General features: G+C 48.8%; 1 protein-coding gene across 1 annotated transcript in view; it reads right to left on the bottom strand.

Moving 5' to 3' along the window:
* The window catches only part of HIVEP3 (human immunodeficiency virus type I enhancer binding protein 3), a 289,763-nt gene that overhangs the window by 68,907 nt on the left and 199,158 nt on the right, over window positions 1-21,698 (bottom strand). The window contains exon 5 of the mRNA XM_027694016.1: window positions 4,456-4,520. The gene's annotated coding sequence lies outside the window, so the exon portion shown is untranslated. The remainder of the gene's footprint in view (window positions 1-4,455; window positions 4,521-21,698) is intronic.

Here is a 21,698-nt window from a genome sequence, read left to right as displayed (position 1 = left end):
AAAATTGGCTGTTTCTGAAGAGGGACCATGAGTGTGGATAGAACCAATAAAACCAATCACCCTTGTCAGCAAATAGAGCTGATGAGGAGACACTCAGGGAGGAAACACTCTGATTGCACTGGAATAAAACAGCTTCTCCAAGAGATGGAGTAGAAATGGGTGGGATACTCCTAAGGAAAATAAGGATGGTGCTTTTCAAGTGAAGAAAATTGATATGTGTGCTTTACAATGAGAAAAGATCTCTGGTCCTTCTCTGGGAAGCTCTTGGCTGTCTCAGGGTGCAGGCCCTGCTAGGACAGGTTAATGAGGGGACATTGCTCCAAGCCCTGAGCTCTGACCCTGCTCTGTGCAGGGGGAGGGAGCCTGGATGGGGCTGCAGTGCCAGCCCAGCACTGAGACTGACACTGGAGCTCTGCAATGGCTCAGCTCCATCCTGAGGAGCACCAGTGAAGAGCCAGCAGGGGAGGCTGTTGGGTTCAACACAAAGGATCCCCCACTCCTTACCCATTCCTACAGCCCTGCACTGCCCACACTCCATGACAATGAGACAGGGGGTGTAAGGTGACATAATTTAATTTATACTCCCTGCAGTCCATGAGAAAAGGGACATGGGGTACACGGTGATTTAGTTCAATTTAGCAGAGTCTAAAGATACGGCAACACCTGGGGACACATCACAACCAACAAGACTCCACAAAACTGTCCAAAAACTGTCTGTTCTTCAGCCAACTCACCTTAGATGGCCAAAAGTCAGGGGCCAAGTCCTTGGACACAACCCCCTGGACTATCCCTCACAGAGGCAGGTGCCAACGAGGGACAAAACAGGGGCAATGCCCCCCACATTAAGGTCTCAGTTCTGGGAGATTTTTTTGCCCTGAGATCCCATCTCTGACTGACTGGATTAGTGGCTTCTCTTCCCGGCCAGTTGTGACACTCAGATTTAGGGAACTGTACAGAAAATCAGTCCTACCCTTCAACGTCACCTCCTTTTCCCTAAACACAGGCTCTGCTCCCCTCCTGCACGAGCTTCACATCTGCCCAGGACCTGCAGAGCACCTGCTCTTGCCCTGACTTGCTGAGAAAGTGCCTCATGTTTATGGGCTCGTTGCTCTGAGGAGGAATTCATTACATTTTGAACCCCCTGTTTAGTTTTGGCTCCTCAGTGCTGACTAACACCAGCCATGGTCTGGTCTGGACTTAGAGCACTGCACGTCCAGCACAGCACTAACTCAAGATCAAAGACACTGTGGAGCAGATTTATGATGTTGATTTTTGCCCAAGTTGCTGTTCTTTGCCCCACTCATGACACACTTTGTAGAAGTGGATTTAGCAGAGGCTTTTTCAGCCAGCACAGAGTGAAAGCTGCCTCCCACGAGCTCAAACACTCACATGTCAGAACTCCCAGCTCCAGAGTGCCTGAAAAACATCTCAATGCTGTGTTTTCCCCTATGGGCTCCATATCAACTCCTAAGTGTGTAATAATCAGGGTTGCAAGGAAGCTCCTTGAGATGATTCAACATCACCCAAATGCTCAGCCCACCTGAGGAACACATGGGCCCCAGCTGGAACTCTGCAGGAAAGTTAATAACCCAAGAACTGGTCAACAAACAATCCCACCTGCTGCCTCCAGCAGCCAGCAGGGCCATTCCAGGGCACTTCAGGCCACTTTGGACAGATTTTTTCCATTACTGGAAATGAGACTCCTGGAATGGCAATGGCAAAGGATAACTCTCCTGGTGGAGGCAGTTAATCCGGGTTGACACCTCTCCAAGGAAAATTGAACAGTGAAACATTAAGTGGCAGAAAAGATGGAGCCCAGGAGGGTTTCTCCACTCTGAGGTGTGGCAGAGGAAGGGAACAAGCTCCCAAAAAGCTGGTTGAAGACACCCTGCCCAGCTCAGATACAACCCAGAGTAGCTGAGCAGTGTCTCACTGCACTCCCTCAGATCAGGGATCTGGTTCCTGCTGCTCTCCCTGTGCCTGGGACATCCCTCCAGCTGGCAGAGAGCACAGGGCTGGTGTGGTCATCCCTCCCCAGAGCTCACAGGCAGCTTCCTGCTGGCTTCTCCTGGAAAGCCAACGGGACTAATGGCTGGAAAAACCTACTCTTCTTTTTCTTCCTCATTTTTCTTCCAGTTTCTGTTCTCTTCACCTCAAAATCTCTCTTCAGACTTCAGCCTGCCAATATTTATTACATCTTCCTGATTCTCCCCCTTTTTCTCAGAAAAGGCTCATCTTTTGGTTTTACTTTCACCTCCTCCTCATGACCTGCAGTTTCTTCTCTGCCACATGTTCTGTTTCTACTGGGGCACTTGGGGAAGAGGGGCCTGAGGGCAGAGCTCAGCGGGGGCTGCAGCTCCTCCCCAGGGGCAGCTCCGATCTCTGCTCTCAGAGACCAGTGACAGGACCCAGGGAACGGCTGGAGCTGTGTCAGGGCAGGCTCAGGTTGGATCTCAGGCAAAGGTTCTTCCCCCAGAGGCTGGTTGGGCACTGCCCAGGCTCCCCAGGGCAGTGGGCACAGCCCCAAGGCTGCCAGAGCTCCAGGAGGGTTTGGACAACGCTCTGAGGGCCAGGGTGGGGATTGTTGGGGTGTCTGTGCAGGGCCAGGATTTGGGCTGGATGATATTTGTGTCCTTCCAACTCTGTGATTCTACAGTTCTCCACTCTTTTTGCTCTCCCTTTCCTTCCCACGTGTTCTGCTCTGCTCTCCCAGTACAAGAGCAGAGCTCCAGCCCCGTGCACGGCACTGGCACAACGACAGCAAGGCTTTAAGGAACAAGTCCCATGGATTACATGGCACATGGTTTCCAGCTGCTCCCATTGCATGTCTGTGGCTGAATCCAAAGCACAGGCACTAAAACTGGGGATTCCAGCCCTTATTTCCATTCAAACATCATTTCTTAGGGTTTCACTCGAAATGCAGTGGAGCGAGCAGGACCAGGAACTGCTCCATCCCCAGGGAGGAAACAAAGGCTGCCACCCTGCTGGAAGGAATCAGGGACAGGATGCCTTCTGATTGTAATGGGACTAGAATTTTACCCCAAAGCCTGAGATAAAATGCTTAGAAAAATCCTCAGAAAAATGCTCTTTTAGGAAGTCACAGCTGTTGGTGTTCTGAATGACCTTATCATGGCTGGAATGGATTCCTGCAAACAGGCCCAGGCACACAGTCCTTCCCAGCCCTAATCCTCCCCCAAGTCCTCCTAAAGGAGTTCTCCTAACCATTGCCAAACCTCTGCCTGGGACTATCACCACATTTATGCAGCCATGCCCCCAAACAAGCTCCTTCCCATCAGATTTGGGATTTGAGACCCTGAGCTCCAGGTGGGAACAGAGCTGAAAAGACATCAGGGCTTTCTCTACACTGTGTTGGCCTCCAGAATTCACTCCTGTCAAGTGACATGTGGAAAACTGCAGTGCTTGGCTTTCTCTCACTTGCCTTTTGTTTCCAGGACACTGAAACATCTCATTACTGGGGATCCTTAAATCTTGCTGGTGGCAAAATCCTCGTGTATGTGATACTCAAGCAAAGGGGGGGCTTTTCTCTGCTGCCTGATCCTGTCCCAGCCTGATCAGGATCCAGTGGGATTAGTGGGAAACTATTACAGCTCTGCCTTTTCTGCACCATTCCAACCATAACAGCATTTTCCTCTACACACCAAATTTTAACCTGGTTTTGAGGCTTAGGTGGTGCCTGGTGTGTTACTAGAAAATCCACCCTTTTTATCGCCCATGATAACTTTTAAGTCAAATTTTAGACAAATTTAACCAATGGCCAACATATTTGACACACGTTAAATATAATATGCATATAATTAAATATATGTTAAATATACTTTAAAATCTCACTTATGCAGTGAACTCAGCACAGCACAAATTCTTGCTGAGGGACAGGTACAGCTCCTCCTTTACTGGCAGCCACTAAAATATCCTGCCTATGGAAAAACCACATTCAGCATTTACCCCTTTTTAATTTAAATCAATCTGGAGAGACACAGCTGTGGGAAAACAGATCCCTTCTGTCAGGAGCTCATGGTTTCCTTACAAAAAACCTGCAAGTCCATGTCTAAAAGCAGATGAGGTGCTGGGCCAAGCACAGGGTGTAGGGTTTGCTGCTACCTGGGGGTCATGGTCTTTGCAACCAGATCCCAAATTAGCTTTGAACAAAAGGGCAGTGCCCATAAATAAAGTGACTGATGACTGAGAGGGATTTACAATGCAAAGAGCAGGCAGCAGCAGCAGATCTCCTCTAATTACCTCTTGTAACTCGACTCAGTAACATGGAAATGCTTCTGCAGCACCCACAAGGCAGAAGTTCCTCAAATATATTGAAGAAACAGCAAAGTAAAGTGGACAAACAGAAAAGCAAAGTCCTGTTCCCAGGTGGAATCCACTGCAAAGGGCAACAAACATAGCCAGGGTAAGGCAGGAAGAGAAAAAACAGAGATTACTCACAGTGGACTTGGGAGTCTGGAATTTTGAGAGTTTCTCTCTTTTATTTGCCCACGGTTTAGTTCAGTCTGGAAAAGAAAGAGCACGTTGGAATTTGGTGTGTATGTCAAAAGGCCATCTCAGCAGTGAGCACACAGGACTTAGAGCAGGTGCCCTGATGGGGAGGATTGCCTGGTAACCAAAACAGCAACACAAACTCAGCCCCAACAGCTGGAGAGCCCTTGGGGACCTCCCTCAGCGTGTTTACCCTGATGGTGACGTGCACGCTCGCAGAAAACACATCTCTGGAGGATGGTCCCCTCCTGGACCAGCTGTTCCTTCCCCTGGACCAGGCATCTCTCCTCCTGGACCAGGTTTTTCTCCTCCTGGACCAGGTATTCCCCCTCTTGGAGCAGGTATCCCTCCTCTTGGACCAGGTTTTATTCCTCCTGGAGCAGGTATTCCTTCCCCTGGACCAGGCATTCTTCCTCCTGGACCACGTTTTTCTCCTGGACCAGGTTTTTCTCCTTCTGGACCAGGTGTCTCTCCTCCTGGACCAGGTTTTTCTCCTGGAGCAGGTATCCCTCCTCCTGGAGCAGGTTTTTCTCCCCCCCTGGACCACGTAACTCCTGGACCAGGTATTCCCCCTCCTGGCCCCTGTTTTTCTCCTGGAGCAGTGTCCCTCCTCCTGGCCCAGGCTGCCAGGGCACCAGAGCCTGGCTGGTGTCAGCATAGGCATCTGCAGTGTAGACAAAGTAAAAGCTCCACACCCTGGCAGAGGTTTCAGGTCTGCTCAGGGACTGGGCACCCAGATCAGCATCAGGTGCCACAGCCCTTCCTCCAAAGCTCCTACTTAGTCTTGAGTTTTGCATGTAGAGCACCTTCAGTTTTAAGTAAATCACTCAGTTGCTCCACATTTACCTTCCACAAACCTCTTAAAAAGACTAACAACTAACTCACACCTCCTAACACAACCAACCAACACCTCCCAACACAACCAACACCTCCTCAAACCTCTCCTGTGAGGATGGGCTGGGAGAGCTGGGGGGGTTCACCTGGAGAAGAGCAGGATCCAGGGAAAGCTGAGAGCCCCTTGCAGGGCCTGAAGGGGCTCCAGGAGAGCTGGAGAGGGACTGGGGACAAGGGATGGAGGGACAGGACACAGGGAATGGCTTCCCACTGCCAGAGGGCAGGGAGAGATGGGATATTGGGAAGGAATTGTTGGCTGGGAGGGTGGGGAGGCCCTGGCCCAGGTTGCCCAGAGAAGCTGTGGCTGCCCCTGGAATCCCTGGAAGTGTCCAAGGCCAGGTTGGAGCAACCTGGGCTAGTGGAAGGTGTCCCTGCCCATGGCAGGGGGTGGAATGAGATGGGCTTTAAGGTTCCTTCCAACTCAAACCACTCTGTGATTCACATGTTGGACTCCAACACGTGCAACATCTGCTGAGCTGCTGTGGCCTTGCTGGGGGGAGGGAAGACAATCCAGTGCTAAATTCAAGTGACCTGGGTTCAATTCCCACTTTGGTTACACATTTCCTGTGTGAAACTGGGCAAGTCACCTCATTTACGGTCTGTGTGAGACCCTGTTGCTAAAAAGGGGACACTTCCTCCTTCCCCAGATGTGATGTGAGTCATCCCTGAATGTCTGTGGGGCCCACGGATACCACGGGAAGGGAGAGACCCACGGAGATAAACAGGGATCCATCTAACTAGGAACAGATGGGAGGACATCCAGGAGACTTTCCCTGCTCATTAAAAAGTCTGGGATTGAATGATTGAATGCTGGGCTTATTCACTTTTACTTGGAGCCCACGTGGTTTCAGCAACTTTCCTTCTCACCCTTCCAGCAAAGGGCCCCCCGAGGAAATCAGATGAACAAACCCAGCCCTGCCCTCAGCCAGGCTCGAGCAAAGGGTTAATGAATGGATTTCATAACTTCAAAGAGGTTTTCCAGCAAAGCCCTTGAGTCACAACAGGGAAATTATTGCAAAATCTGCATATTTTAGAGCTAAATATTCCCAGCAATATCCTCATCAAAACTGGAAGGGGAAGCAAAGCAGCGAGCCCCGTGCAGGCTGAGGAGCAGCAGCAGCAGAAAGGCACCAGCAGAGCTCCCTCCAGCCTGCTCACACTCCCAAACCACACCACACACGGCAGTGTCAGCCTGCCTTGGAAGGCAAAACTCAGTTTTTCCCCATCCAGGCAGACCCAGCTCTCCCACAGCCTCCCCTGTGCTCCTGCACCAGCTCATGGCTGCTCCACTTCCACCATTCAGCCCAACTGGGATTTGAATCCAGGCTCCTGTAGACAGGCAGGGCATGCCAACACACTCACATCTTCCACAGGGGTTGTAATATAATAAATATAGAATATATTTATATAATAGATATAAAATATAAAATATATATAATTAATATACAATAATCTCTTATATGTCATAAATATAAAGATATATTTATTACATAGATAATTATATATAACTAATTATATATAATACATATTATATATTAATATATAATATAAATATACTTATTATATATTTATTTAACGAGTAATAAATATATTATATTTATATTTTTATTTATATATAACAAATGTTTTGTATAATTAGATTATATAAGTATTATAATAGAATTAATATATATAATAAATCTAATAATTTAAATACATAATAAGTACATATTTATAATAAAACTAATCTTGTTTTCTTGTAAACAAAACTCCAGAAAACCACTTTCTTTAGCAATGTCTAAGATGACCCTCAAGAACTACTGAACCCCCTGTGACTGTGAGGAGGGATTCTGAGCATCACCACCACATCTCCTCCGTGGGATTGTAGGAATCTCTGCTGCTGACCCTTCTCACACACTCAGCAGTGCAAGAAAGCAATTCTTTAATATTTTAAAACCACACCTGCACAATGATTCTCTCAAAATTCATCTGGATTGAACACTCCAGACCTGCCAAAGCCAGAGTGGGAAGGCAGCTCTTGGGGAGCTGGTGATTTCATCCCAGGTAACGTGCCTTGCACACAGCCCAGGCAGGAATTGCCTTTCCCTGTGTTCCCCTGTAGAGACTTTGGTTAAATCCATGTGATGAGAAACCTTCCTAAATGTTTCTACAGAGTTTCAAACCACAGGAGTGAAAAAAAGAAGGAAAGGGACAACTCCAGTTCAGCTGGAGTTTCTGATTCCTGCTCAAGCTCCCGATTGCAGGGTGAGGCAGTGGGGAGGGAGGTTCCAGGCAGTACCACAGGCCTGCTCCCAGGCTTTGGAAAACTCAGCTGAAAAAGGCTCCCCTTGACCCTCCCCTGACTTAGTGCTGAGGTTTTCCTCAGGGAAAGCCTTGCCTTTCCTCCATGGATGCACACACAGCCCGTGGATGCACACATTACTCCATGGATGCACACACAGCCCATGGATGCACATGCAGCACTCCAGGGATGCACACACAGTCTATGGATGCACACACAGCCCAGGGATGCACACATCACTCCATGGATGCACACACAGCCCATGGATGCATACACAGCCTATGGATGCACATATCACTCCAGGGATGCACACACAGCCCATGGATGCACACACAGCCTATGGATGCACACATGGATGTACACACCATCCCATGGATGCACATGCAGCACTCCATGGATGCACACACCACTCCAGGGATGCACACACAGCCTATGGATGCACACACAGCCCAGGTATGCACACACAGTCTATGGATGCACACATGGATGCACACACAGCCCATGGATGCACACATGGATGCACACACCATGTCTGGACACTCTCCCTGTGGTTTATTTTGGCTGCCCTCTGGCCAATCCCTTCTCCATCTGCCTCGTGCAAAAGCCAACTAGCCCATGGACGGACAGACAGTGGAGGTAAAATGCAAAGCTCAGGCAGATACAAGAATATATTTTTATAAAGATTATTTTTCTATGTGAGAAACAAATCTTACTTCAACATGAAGGGCAGAGAGCACTCCCAAGGGCCAGACACTGAGATGGAGTGAGCTCCTTCTGTGTCACTGGCCCCCAGGGTCAGGAATTTGATCCTGGCTCCTTTCATTTACTGGTGTCAGAGTCGCCCCAGGTGCTGTGAAGTTGGAGGGTGAGGATGTGTCTGAACAAGTCACTGCCCTGCTCCTCCTGCCCTGAGGAACCCACTGCTCCCGCTGACTGTGAGCTCAGGGGGTGGCCTGGAGCAGAGGGAAGGGCACTGGGGAAGCTGAACAAAGACAGATGAACCACAACGGGGGTCAGGCTGCCAAAATGTTAAAAACAGATAACAGGGTAATTTTCTGACAGCAAGGCTGTCTCATCCTGGGGCTGCAGGCTGAGGAGGTCTGTAAGCACCTCTGGGGAGAGGATGGTCCCAGCCAGGTTGGTTTGCAGAGACAGCCCAGGTCACAGAGGGGACATTTTGCATGTGTGGGAGTCTGGCTCACCACACACAGCTCAACAAGCCCTATGCAAATACAGCCCATGAACCCACTGCAGGCAGGGCCTCAGCTGCACCTGAGCAGCAAAATTCACAGCACGGTAACACAGTAGTGATTTTAGAGAAAAACAGACCTAAATCAACCACTGAGGTGGAAAAAGGTTTGTCCCAGCACTTTTCATATTTCACAGAATCCCAGGATGTGCTGAGCTGGAAGGGACCCCCAAGGATCATCCAGTCCAACCCTCAGCCCTGCACAGGCCCAGCCCCAAGAGTCACCCCCTGTGCCCCAGAGGATCAGCCAAACCCTCCTGGAGCTCTGGCAGCCTTGGGGCTGTGCCCACTGCCCTGGGGAGCCTGGGCAGTGCCCAACCAGCCTCTGGGGAAGAACCTTTGCCTGAGATCCAACCTGAGCCTGCCCTGACACAGCTCCAGCCGTTCCCTGGGTGCTGTCCCTGGTCCCCCCAGAGCAGAGCTCAGTCCCTGCCCCTCCTCTGCCCCTGCCCAGGCAGTTGGAACTGCACTGAGGTCTCCCCTCAGTCTCCTCTGCTCCAGCTGAACACACCAAGTGCCCTCAGTGTCCTCCCACACCTTCAAATCAAGGCCCTTCCCCATCCTCGTTGCCTCCTTTGGACACTCTCCAATGGCTTCAGATCTTCCTTCCATTGTGTCCCCCCAAACTGCCCCAATGTCGCAGGTGAGGCCACAATGACACACAGCAAGTGCCAGGTCCTGGCTCCTGCTCACACCCTGGACTGTGCTGTCCAGAAGGGACCATTCTGGAACCTCTTCTCTCATGGAATCCAGGAGAACAGCTCATGGAGTGAGGGGTTACTCAGCAAATGAGATGGCCAGTTAATTACCACACAAACCAGCCCTGACTGACAGACAAGAGGCAGCAGTGGGAGTCAGGACTGTGCAATAACACCCTGCAGAGTGTTCTCCAGTGATTGCAGATGCAGATTTTCCCACCCATGACTTAGACCCCGTTCCAGACTATGCAATTCCTGTACAGTTTTCATAAAAACACAGAAATATTAAGGTTGGAAAAGCCCTCCACGATCACCAAGTCCAACCTTCAACCCAATCCCCCCATGTCACTGCACCACGTCATGCAGTGCCACATCCACACTGCTTCTGAACACTCCCAGGGATGGTGACTCCACTGCTTCCCTGGGGAGCCTATTCCAATGATTCATAAGGGCACAAAGAAAGCTCTGCAATGAGGTTTCAACTGTGCCCTTTTCAGACTGGAGCTTGTAGGAACTTATTCAGCCCTCCCAGCTCTCCACAGTGGGGCAACACCAGGGGGGAGCTTCTTGCACAGTGCTCAATACTGAATTAATACCATTTCCTTTCCAGTTTATTTTGCATTCCATGGGCTTCCTGAGAGCAGCATTCCACTCAGGCTTCACTAAAGAAAATAACTGGGGAAAAAAAACCAAAAAAGCCAACAATTGTCATGGGCTTGCTGGCTGTGACTGACTCACCCTCTGGTTTCCTGGCAGTTGGTCACTGCAGGAGTCAAAGCCATTCCTCAAGGGGCAAAATGAGGAATTCTGGTGTGGTTTGTAAATATGACAAGAGAGGGCTGCTTGTGGCTGTTGAGAAGTGACCAAAGGCCTGCTGGGGGGTTCAGGCACTTGCCCACTGTGTACCTGCCCATGGAGAACCCTCCTGCTGCCATGGCCCAGAGGAGTTTGCCCTGAGGATGTGCTGGTAGGACACAGATGGGTGGATGATGCTGCAGCAGGTTTGTAGGGCTGAACAAAACCAAATGAGGACCGTAAAGACGAGGAAAACAATAAAAAGAAACTCTTAACATGCAAATTCCATCTCTGCTCCTTGATAATTTCGCTCTGTGAGCTGTTACACAAACGGCTTTTTGTCTCGTTAACGATAAAGGAGAAGCAATTAAGAAAAACGCAAAACAACTTAAACAGAATAAAATTAAAACAGAAGTCAAGATTATTGTATAATCTCCCTAAAATGGCAAAGGGATCTTTCAGGCTGATATCACAAAAAGCTTCCAGTTTGCTTGGAATCCAGAAGTGAGGAGCAGAAATGCTCCAGAACGTGTCTCTGTACAAACAACCTCTCCATGGGGAGCAGAGGCCAGGGAGGGCTCTGAGCTGTGTTTGCATTGAGCCTGTGCTGAATTATAGTCCAAGCCCTCAGTAAGGCTTGGACTTCCCTCTCTTAGGCTTCCCTCTCTTCCTACTGGCACAGAACAACGGGATGATGAAGTACAGAACCATGGAATGGTTTGGGTTGGGAGGGACCTTAAAGCTCATCCAGTCCCACCCCCTGCCATGGGCAGGGACACCTTCCACCAGCCCAGGTTGCTCCAAGCCCCGTCCAACCTGGCCTTGGACACTTGCAGGGATCCAGGGGCAGCCACAGCTTCTCTGGGCAACCTGTGCCAGGGCCTCCCCACCCTCACAGGAACAATTCCTTCCCAATATCCCATCTATCCCTGCCCTCTGGCAGTGGGAAGCCATTCCCTGTGTCCTGTCCCTCCATCCCTTGTCCCCAGTCCCTCTCCAGCTCTCCTGGAGCCCCTTTAGGCCCTGCAAGGGGCTCTCAGCTCTCCCTGGAGCCTTCTCTGCTCCAGGTGAACCCCCCCAGCTGTCCCAGGAGAGGTGTTGGGAGGTGTTAGTTGTGTTTGGAGGTTTGTGGAAGGTAAGTGTGGAGCAACTCAATGATTTACTTAAACCTGAAGGTGTTCTAAATACAAAACACTGGCTAAAACCAAGCTTTGGAGGAAGGGCAACAGCACTGGAGGGGCTTCAAGGTCTCCCCAGAACCTTCTCTTGTCCAGGCTGAGCAGCATCTGCTCTTGAATGCATTTGTGTGTATCTGCACACATATCAAATTATGCAACAACACCCAATGCTCAATCAACTCATTTCTTGTTGAAAACAGAAACAACTGCCAAGGTTTCCCTGGTTTTGGTTTCCATCCTTTCCCTGTCAGCCCATACTGACCAAAGTGATGCCCTTTTTCTCCAGTCACTTCCTTTTTCTCCTGAAGAGTTTATTTGTAGAAGATCATGCAGGAGTTTCAGTTTTCTGCCCTCCAGACACACATTAGGTCTGAAAATGGGGCATTCCCTAATCCCCACATCCATGGGCTGCACCCAGTGCCCTGTGCCCGCCCAGAGCTGGCAAACAGGAGCCCTGTCTGACCCCTGGGAACAAACCTTGGGATTCCCCTCCTCCCCCATCCTCACCCTCACCACACACACCGGGTTCTGCAGCCCACTGCTGTTGGCAGATGGTCTGAGAGCTGCTCCAGAGGACTCAGAGCAGGAACCAGCAGAGCTGGAAGCAGGAGCAGCCAAGGCTCCAACTCTGGCAGAGGCAGCATCTCCCCCCTGGATGGCACAGAGGGACCTTGGCCAGAACTCCCACCCCGGGTGGCAGGTTCATTTCTGGGATGTATCCCTGGCAGCCCAGCTCTGGGATTGATGCTTTGCTTTGGCAAGCCCAGACACAGTTACTGAGGTGGTTTTTTTCCCTTGTAATGTTTTCTGGTTTATACTTTAAAAACAAACCCCAAACTTGAAATATCTGTGGGGTTTTGTCATTTCCCTCTCTGAGAAAACAAAGTGAATTTACAGGGTTTTAGCAAACCCTTGGGATGTGCCAAGGGCTGCATCCTTCCAGAGTTTGAATGCCAGGCACTGGTGGAGGTGAGAGGCATTGGAAAGGCAGCCAGGAAAATGCAGAGCATCACCTCTGACACGTCCAACACTGACACAAGCCAAGAGAAGAGAGGCCACAACCTCCAGAGCTCCTTGTGGAGGTGACCCATGGGCTGCTCCCCACTTCACCCCCCCCAGAGCCAGCACAACTGCACACACTCAGCAGGAAGTTTCCACAGAAAACATGGAAAGTTTTGCCCTCTCAGCTTGCTCATCTTTTTCTCCCCCCCTCAAGCAAAGAAAAGAGGGATCAAGGCTGATAAAGGACTGAGTTATAACCTGGAGCCAGGATCTGGAGAAGGTTCCAGGGAGACCTCAGAGCACCTTCCAGTGCGTAAAGGGGGCTCCTAAAAAGGAGGGAGACTCTTTAGAGAGGTAGAAAGGGATAGGACAAGGGGTAATGGTTTTAAACTAAAAGGAGGGATTTAAGTTGGATATTTGGAAGGAATTGTTGGCTGGGAGGGTGGGGAGGCCCTGGCCCAGGTTGCCCAGAGAAGCTGTGGCTGCCCCTGGATCCCTGGAAGTGTCCAAGGCCAGGTTGGAGCAACCTGGGCTATGGAAGGTGTCCCTGCCCTTGGCAGGGGGTTGGGATGAGATCCAAGGTCTCTTCCAACCCAAATCATTCTGTGATTCTGTAATTCCATGATCCTGTGCCCCAAGTTTTGCACTCCAGGGTCTTGCTGTGACATCCCTCACTCTGGGAGCAGCTCCATCCCAGCAGACCCATCCCATGGCACCCAGAGGCTCCTTCCCTGTTCCTCAGGGGAGTCACTCCGGATGGAACTGCAGTTTATTCACCCAGAGGCTGAGCCACAGGAAAACACCTTTTTCCTCCATGCAGCAAAAAACAAGCTTTTATTTTTCCCCTCTCTTCCTCAGACCATTCCAGGGGGGTGATCCCTGCTCCTGAGGAGGGGCTGCCCCACTCCAGGCCGTGCCCCCCCCAGACCCCACTGACCACACCAGGGTCTGGAAGATGTTGATTCTTTGCTGGAAGTCTGGAGGGAATTCCAGCTGCCCTCCTCACCAGGAGCAGCCACAGCAGTGCCCCCAGGCTGGGGGAAGTTTGGGGTTGGAATCTGAGGCCTGACCATCAAAGATGCCAGAAGGTCTTCTGGGCAAGCACAGCCTGCAATTCCCACACTCCTGGACAGGAGCTTTTCCTTCCCTGGCTGCCCTGCAGCACCATCCCAGGCTGCTGAATGTTCTCACCCAGCTGCCCTCTCTCCATGCAGGGTATTCCAGCTCTGGAAGTGTTGTCTTGAGTTAACCAAGTCCCCAAAAGCTCTAATATCCAGTAAGATACTGTAGAAATATAAATACATTATTAATTTCCTGAATTAGGATGATGCAAAAGCAGGATGCAGGTGGGGGGAATACTCAGAATGAAAGAAAAATAAAGAAAAATAAATAAGAATAATATAAAAATAAATAAGGATAAATATAAAAAGTAAAAAGTAAAAAAAAATAAAAAAAATAAAAAAAATAAAAATTAAAAATGAATAAAAAATTTAAAAAAAAAAGGAAAAAAGAAAAAAAAAGAAAAAGAAATCAGATTTCCCACTTCCTGGACACAGCATCAACACCCAATGTTGTATTAGGCCAGTCTGTATCTTATTTAACTGAACACAAAGTGGAGATGCTGAAAGATTTAAGTGACAGTGAAAAAAACCCTCCTGTAATCTCAGTGGAAATAATTCTACAAGGAAACTTCCCCCAGTGATTTAGGCCCAAAGGCAATGGGGTTTTTCCCTCTCCTCAATGAAAAGAAAAGCCAGAAAGAGAAGAAAATGGTCTTTGTATTCCCACAGGCAAAGCCAATGTTTCTGATCCCATCTCCAGGCTGGAAATCTCCTATTTAGAGACAGTCTTGACTCTTTGGGAGCATATCCTGGAATTCATTATATTCTGTCACCCAACAGAAATGGTGAATAAAATAGAAACACGTATCAGACAGTGTGAGCAAGTCCCTGCCTGTCCCCAGTGCCACCCTCAGCCTGAAGAGCTGCCTGGAGAAACACTGGGCTGTGTTTTCGTTACATTTCAGGGGAATTGGGGGAAGAGTTGCTTTAATTACCACAACTTTGCTCAAGACAAATATTTTCTCAGGCATTGCTGGAACATTGCTGGGCATTGGCCGCACTGGCAGATCCACCCAGGAACACAGAACCATGTCTAAGATGTATCCAAGACATGCCCAGGATGCAGATCCACCCAGGAACACAGAACCAGCTGCAGGAGATGGTGCAGCTCAGGCAATTCTTCCTTCCCACAATATGCCCCAATCCTCATTATAAATTATAATAGATATCTATTGATATATATATCTTGCAGTATCTGTGCTCACACACACATCCAGGTACATTTCTGTTCCAAATTCCAAGTCAAATTGCAATTCTTTGCAGACCTATGAAGGGTGTGAAGAGATGTCCAAGATGAAGAACCAGCTGCAAGAGATGGTGCAGCTCAGGCAATTTTTCCTTCCAACAACATGCCTCAACCCCACTATAAGGATTATATATATATATATATATATATATATATATATAAAATATATATATGTATGTATTTATACATATCTTGCAGTGGTCTGTGCACACACACAACCATGCACATTTCTGATCCCAAATTCCAAGCCACATTCCAGTTCTTTGCAGACACTTATGAGGGGTGTGAAGACACGTCCAAGATGCAGATCCACCCAGGAACACAGAACCAGCTGCAGGAGATGGTGCAGCTCAGGCAATTCTTCCTTCCCACAACATGCCCCAGTCCTCACTATAAAGGATCATATAGAGATATTTTTATATATGCATATATAAAAATGTTATATATAAAAATTATGTATATATATATAAATTATTATTATATATAAAAATTCCAGCTCTTTGCAGACACCTACAAAGGGTGTGAAGACATTGGAAGTCCCTGGTGTTCCTCACCCCAGCTCAGAGGGAAACCTCATGTTTCACTGCTGCCAAGTCACACAGAGCACAAATAACGTGAAATCAAGATATACATTTGTTTAACAGGAGAGGAAGAAAAAACATGACTGAGTTTGGAGGGAATGTTGTTGGCTTTGTAGGAAGAAAAGAATCAAGTCTGGGCAGTGTTTGCTTCCTTGTCATCACAAGCTCCACAAAACTCCCTTGTATGCACATACAAAAATCCACCTTGTGCCAGTGAAACGAGGCAGGATTTAACGAGAACCAGAATGTGTTTTGGGTAATTTCCAGGTGATTGGCCTCTTCTTAACAGATACTTCTTGTAGATGAATGCAAATATTTATGTAGGGACCCCACTGGCTCTGTGTCCATCTATTCTGGTTTTATCCCTCATAAACCTGTTCCTCAGGAATTCACGGCACAGACTGGGGCGAGGAGAGAAAACCCAGAGCAGGATTTTCCACATCCCCACCACACCAGACAGGATCTCCTCCACACCAGAGAGTCTCCACTCTTTTAATCCCATTGCATTAACACATCAATCAAAAATTCCCCATCCCTGACTCCTCCACAGGGAAGCAGCTCAACCAAATATTGGCTCCAGCATCTGCTGCTTCCAGTGGGCTGGGGTGGCTCTGCTGGGCAGCTGAGGTGGCTTGGGATGGGGGTGGCTCTGCTGGACAGCTGAGGTGGCTTGGGATGGGGAAGCTGCTCTGCACTTTGGTGGGACAAATCTCCTGAGCATGTAACACCGAGGCAGGAAAAACAACAATCACTTCTCAAAATGAGCCCCTGGAGACTCCTGGCTGTGCCTGAGGTAGAACAGACATTCCTGGGTTTAAAAGCTAATTTGACATTAGTTTAGTTGGTTAAAAACTTGGTGCTGATAACGCCAAGGTCGGGGGGTTGATCCCCCGCAGGGGCCACTCATTTAAGAGTTGGACTCGATGATCCTTGTGGGTCCTTCCAGCCCAGAATATTCTGATTTTCTCTGAATTTCAAACCCAAGCAGCCTTGGTGTGACCCCTTCCTTGCTCTGAGTCTCCAGGTTGTCTCAGACAATGCCACTTCCATATTTTCCTTCCCTTTATGTCTGCAAAGGTTTGAGAGCTCCAAACAGGAACACGCTTCAGGATGCAACCAGGAGGACAAAGCCAAAACATCCAACAACTGCAGGTCACGTGTGGAGTTGAAGTGAAGGATAAGCAAAAGGATCCAGCCCAGAAGAGACCTCCAACTTCACCCCATTCCCAGCAAACCCTGCAAAAACATCTGAACTTCACAGCCTGGGAATGACTTTGGTGACCTTCATTTGGGGCCACCTGAAGACACCAAAGGAAGGGTTAATCAGTAATACTTCTTTTGCTACCTCCAGTTGTTTCATTTTGTAAGGCAGTTATGCAGTCATAGAGTCATGGAACCATGGAATGGTTTGGGTTGGGAGGGACCTTAAAGCCCATCATCCAGTCCCACCCCCTGCCATGGGCAGGGACACCTTCCACCAGCCCAGGTTGCTCCAAGCCCCGTCCAGCCTGGCCTTGGACACTTCCAGGGATGGGACAGCCACAGTATTCATGAGAAGCAACCCAATTTTGATGATCTTTACTGACCCCTGAGGTCTGCCTGGTGCAGGTCCCTGCACATGGAGCTGGGAAGTCGAGAGGGGACATTGAGAGTCACCAGCTCGGTCCAAAGCAGCTGGGAAGTTACACAACTCACCCCAAATCAAAGGGAAACTGCTCTCATGTACAGTCCAACCTTCTGGCAACATCTCAGTAGAAACTGGACACGCTGCTGTCACATCCAGAGACCGGATAAATTATCCAAACATATCAAAGCCGGGAGCAAAATGACATCTGAGTGTAGAGCAGGAGAACGAGAGCACTCCAGTGGCACTTCAGGGACACAAAGCTCCACTTCCTGATCCTACCAGACTTATGGAATTTGTTTCTAAGAGCTCGTGGCTGAAGAATCAGCCAATTATGTGCCCATTTATTTTCATGCCTCTAATGAAATAAAGTGTGAACTTCTGTTTAATTAAAAATGAGTTCAGGCTGGTGACCACAGACACTTCTAAAATACCTTTTGGCACTTCACAACTGAGCTCATCAGGGCTTTGAGTTGGAATGGCTTTAAGGAAAGGATATGGAGGTCAAATATTAAAGATTTCAAGGCAAATAAATACTTTTTCAAGCCTGGCCCCACATCCCTAAAAAAGACAGTGGATATATCCATATGCACAGACAGCCAGGAAATCTGAGATCATATTCCTCCTGCTTTGCACAGGGCTCAATAAAAAATAGGCTTCAAAACATTCATTTGGTGATATTTTTTAAAGAATGTCAATGTTTTTGTCAAGAAAAAATGGACAAAGTTTTTCACTAACACATCCAACCTGACATATTTCTTTGAATGCAGGTTACCTTTTTCTAAGAAATTAAAATAACAGATCTTAAACCTGCAAAGAACCCAGAGCCAGAAATTACTCATGTGCCTCAGCTACTGATCCAAAAAGCCTCCTGCTTTGCAGAGCCTCAAAAGGAAGAATGTTTAAAAAAACCTCCCTAAGATGAAATCACTGCTTGAACAGCTAAAGAGATCACAAAAAAAAAAATCATTATTTTAATGCAAGCAAGAAATTCTTCAGTCGAGATCACAACTGAACTTTAGATTAAGTGGCTACTTCAAAATAAATAAACAAACTAAATAAAAGCACTTAAACCCATGAGGTTTTGGATGGATCCTCAGCCAGTGTCCATCCCTCCCCCTGACTGTGCCAGAGAAATAACAGGAGAAGTTTTTGACAGTCCTGACACTCCAATTTTTGTCCAGATGCCTTGGTTAGTTCCAGGAATCCTCACATTTGAGTTCACAATGGGCTGTTCTGGTGTATCCCAGAACAGCAACTATTTGTTTTCTCAAACAGCATCTCCCAAGCACAGCCCTGAATGTTTAACCAGCGACTCCTTCTTTACAGGGCTACTGAAAACCAGCCCCAGCTCCCTCCACCTTAACCCAGACACACCTCAGTAATTCACAGCGAGCTGGTTTGGGGTCCAGGGACAGACAACTGCCTGTTAAATGCACACCCTGCACAGCAGCAAGGCTTGGAACCAGACCTGTGTCTTTACCTTCCCCTCAATGTGCAAAACAACGTTTGGAGACGAGGCAAGTCTGGAATTGCCTCCAGCCTCTTTGGGAAAGGTTAAAAAAACCCAAAAACAAACCAGCAAAAAATAATCTCTCCAGGGGCCAGCATTCCTGCTTTGTGCCTGAGCATTAGCAGGCAAAAATAAAGAATAGCTACAGGCCCTGACAGGCACAGAGCACACCTTGGGGTGCCGGGGGAGCTCTGGTTTGGGGAGCTGCCTGTGCAGACACTGCCTTAGGCACCACATACAGAGGGTGTCTTCTGTCTGCTGAGCAGCAACAGGACAGTTCTGTCACTCCAAGGATGAAACAGGGGGGCACAGGCTCCAAAAAGGTGCTGGTGGAGGTTCCTGCGTGCCCTGAACAGGCAGCTCCGTCACCGCTGGTTAAGGAGGCGACTGGGAGAGCTCTTGTTCAGGCAGAGCAGCACGGGCAGGGTTGGAGGAAGAGTTCACGTCTTTAAATAGACCAATTGACACAGTAAAAACACCCAGAGCAGCTTTCAGCCCCACCAGCCCCGTGGCAACTCAACAACACTGGGACTTTTGCAAGAGCAAGTCCTTAAATGCAACAAGGAGCTCTCGGGGTGGGAAAATGGGGTGCGGGAGGAGAAAAGCCCCCTGTGGCACGGTGGGAGAGGGCAGGGAGCTACTGGATCTCCTGCTGCCTCTGCTGCTCTGCAAGATCAGCCCTCCTCTGTGCAGGTTTGCTCTGGTGCAGCCCGAGGCTCTGGGTGTGTGGGGTGTGCCCGGAGCAGGGCAGGATGTGGTCCCACACCGACTTACCACCAGCACCCCGAGGGCTCGGAAGCCCTGCAGAAAAAGGCAGCTTGGAGGTTGTTAGATTTCCCCAGAACTCCTCCATCACCCCGGTGTCTGGCCACGAGCCACCCCGGAGTTCCCCTGCTCCCCTCGCAGGCACCAGCAGCTCATGGAGCTCCCACCGCATCCCCCGGGGCTCCCCCCGCCAGCCGGGCTGTGGACAGAAGGTGGTGCTGCAAGAATGGTGCAGACACAGCACCGGCCTGCCCTGAGCTGGGGTGGAAGATGCTGAATCATCCCTCGGGCTGCACAAAGCCCCAAAGCCTTCCAGACCCGCTCACCCAAAACCACAGAGTCACTGCAAGGGGCCCACAAGAATCATCAACCCTCAGCCCTGCACAGGGGTCAAGAGTGACAAGAGTCACCCAGTGCCCCAGAGGATCAGCCAAACCCTCCTGGAGCTCTGGCAGCCTTGGGGCTGTGCCCACTGCCCTGGGGAGCCTGGGCAGTGCCCAACCAGCCTCTGGGGGAAGAACCTTTGCCTGAGATCCAACCTGAGCCTGCCCTGACACAGCTCCAGCCATTCCCTGGGTGCTGTCCCTGGTTCCCCCAGAGCAGAGCTCAGTCCCTGCCCCTCCTCTGCCCCTGCCCAGGCAGTTGTAGAAACCAGGAGGGTCCACGGCTGAAGGAGCCCAAGCAAATTGCCCATCTGGGCAGGAACCTCATCTGAGGAACAGGAAATCACAAACTTGGTTTTCTGCTTTGCAGAATTTTCCTCTTTGAGCCTTTTGTGTTCAGTCCTGAACAACGGGGCTGTGGGGAAGGAGAGCTGCAAATATGACCCTGCTCTGGTGCACAGATAAGAGCTCTTGTGCAGATAAGAAGCACTCTGAGCTCACACCCAAAAAGAGAGAAACATCCAACATGAGCAACCTGGGCTAGTGGAAGGTGTCCCTGCCCATGGCAAGGGGTGGAATGAGCTGATCTTTAAGGTCCTTTCCAGCCTAAAAATTTCTTCTGTATTACCTTTATTTTTAAAGTTTGGGATTTTTTGGCCCTTTTCGGTATTTACTCCTCCTAAAAGGAGATCCTGTTCCTTCCCTCAGTAAAATGAAGTGGCATTCTTACAACCAAACCTGGGGTTTAAGGGAAGGGGCTCAGAAATAAAAACAAAAAATCATCCAAAAAAAGGGGGAAATTAAAAAATGTCGAATTACACATATATGGACAATATATTTGTTTGCCCAGCAGACTCCTGTACAGCTCACAAACCTAATGCTGAGACCTGCAGGGGCTCCAGGGGCTGTTCTCTGATGCCAAGTCCCAACAGCAATGAACTGGTGTGAGGTTAGTCCAGGTTTAATCTTGGGAATCCCTGTTCTTAGTCCCAGACTGAGCAGCAAACAACATTGATGCTCGTATTTGTGGGGCACTGCAGAGAGAATTTCAGGACAATCATTATGATCTAGTCAAGGCTCTTGATTTTCTCTGGAATAAGCATTTCCAGGAAGATGAAAAGACTGATTGTTCAAAAGGTGAGGCCACCACCTCCCGTGGTCTTCAGAGATCCTCCAACGTTAAAACCAGAACCAGCACTGATAAAGCCTGACCTGCTAAACAGGGGCTGCAGAACCCCTCAGGCATTTCTGCATCAAGCTCATTACTTGTCCTTAAGCTTCAATTTCTCTTTCAAAAATAGAAAACAATCTTGATTTAAAGACTCCAAACGGTGGCAGAAGCAGCAATTCTCAGTTCAGATGTTCCGGTGATGGATTTCTCTGCTCAGATTCTGTTCCTTTTTTTCTAGGCTTTTTTTGTTCAGCTCCACTGCCCAAACCCTGCACTTAGAAAACTAAATACCAGGTATTTTCTGTTGTTGTTTTTGCTCTTCGAGGAGAAATACCCCGACTATCACAAGCCAAGAACAGAATTTTGTGGGCCCTTCCTAAAACCACCCAGAGATGTTGTAATTCCCTACAATTACTTCTTGAGATCTATTTGGGGTAAGAGCAACATATTTTACATTTTAGACCTTACACAAACCAAAACATGGAGAATTCTTGGAAGCAGAATTCTCCAATCAGCCTTCTATACGTCTTACATAAACTTTCTAGCTGCAACTGGGTTTGTGGTCTGCACAGGCCAACTGTGACAGTGGGCAATGGTTTTTGAGGAGCAGCAATGGGCAGAAACCAGAAACCATCATCATTTTCTCTGGTCATGGAGAGCCTACAGTGCTGAAGGTCAAAGGAAAAAAAAA

This window comes from Neopelma chrysocephalum, unplaced genomic scaffold (assembly GCF_003984885.1).
Source record: "Neopelma chrysocephalum unplaced genomic scaffold, ASM398488v2 Primary Assembly neopelma1_95b, whole genome shotgun sequence".
Classification (NCBI taxonomy): domain Eukaryota; kingdom Metazoa; phylum Chordata; class Aves; order Passeriformes; family Pipridae; genus Neopelma; species Neopelma chrysocephalum.
The sequence above is the reverse complement of the archived record's forward strand: the minus strand, read 5'-3'. Positions and strand labels throughout refer to the sequence as shown.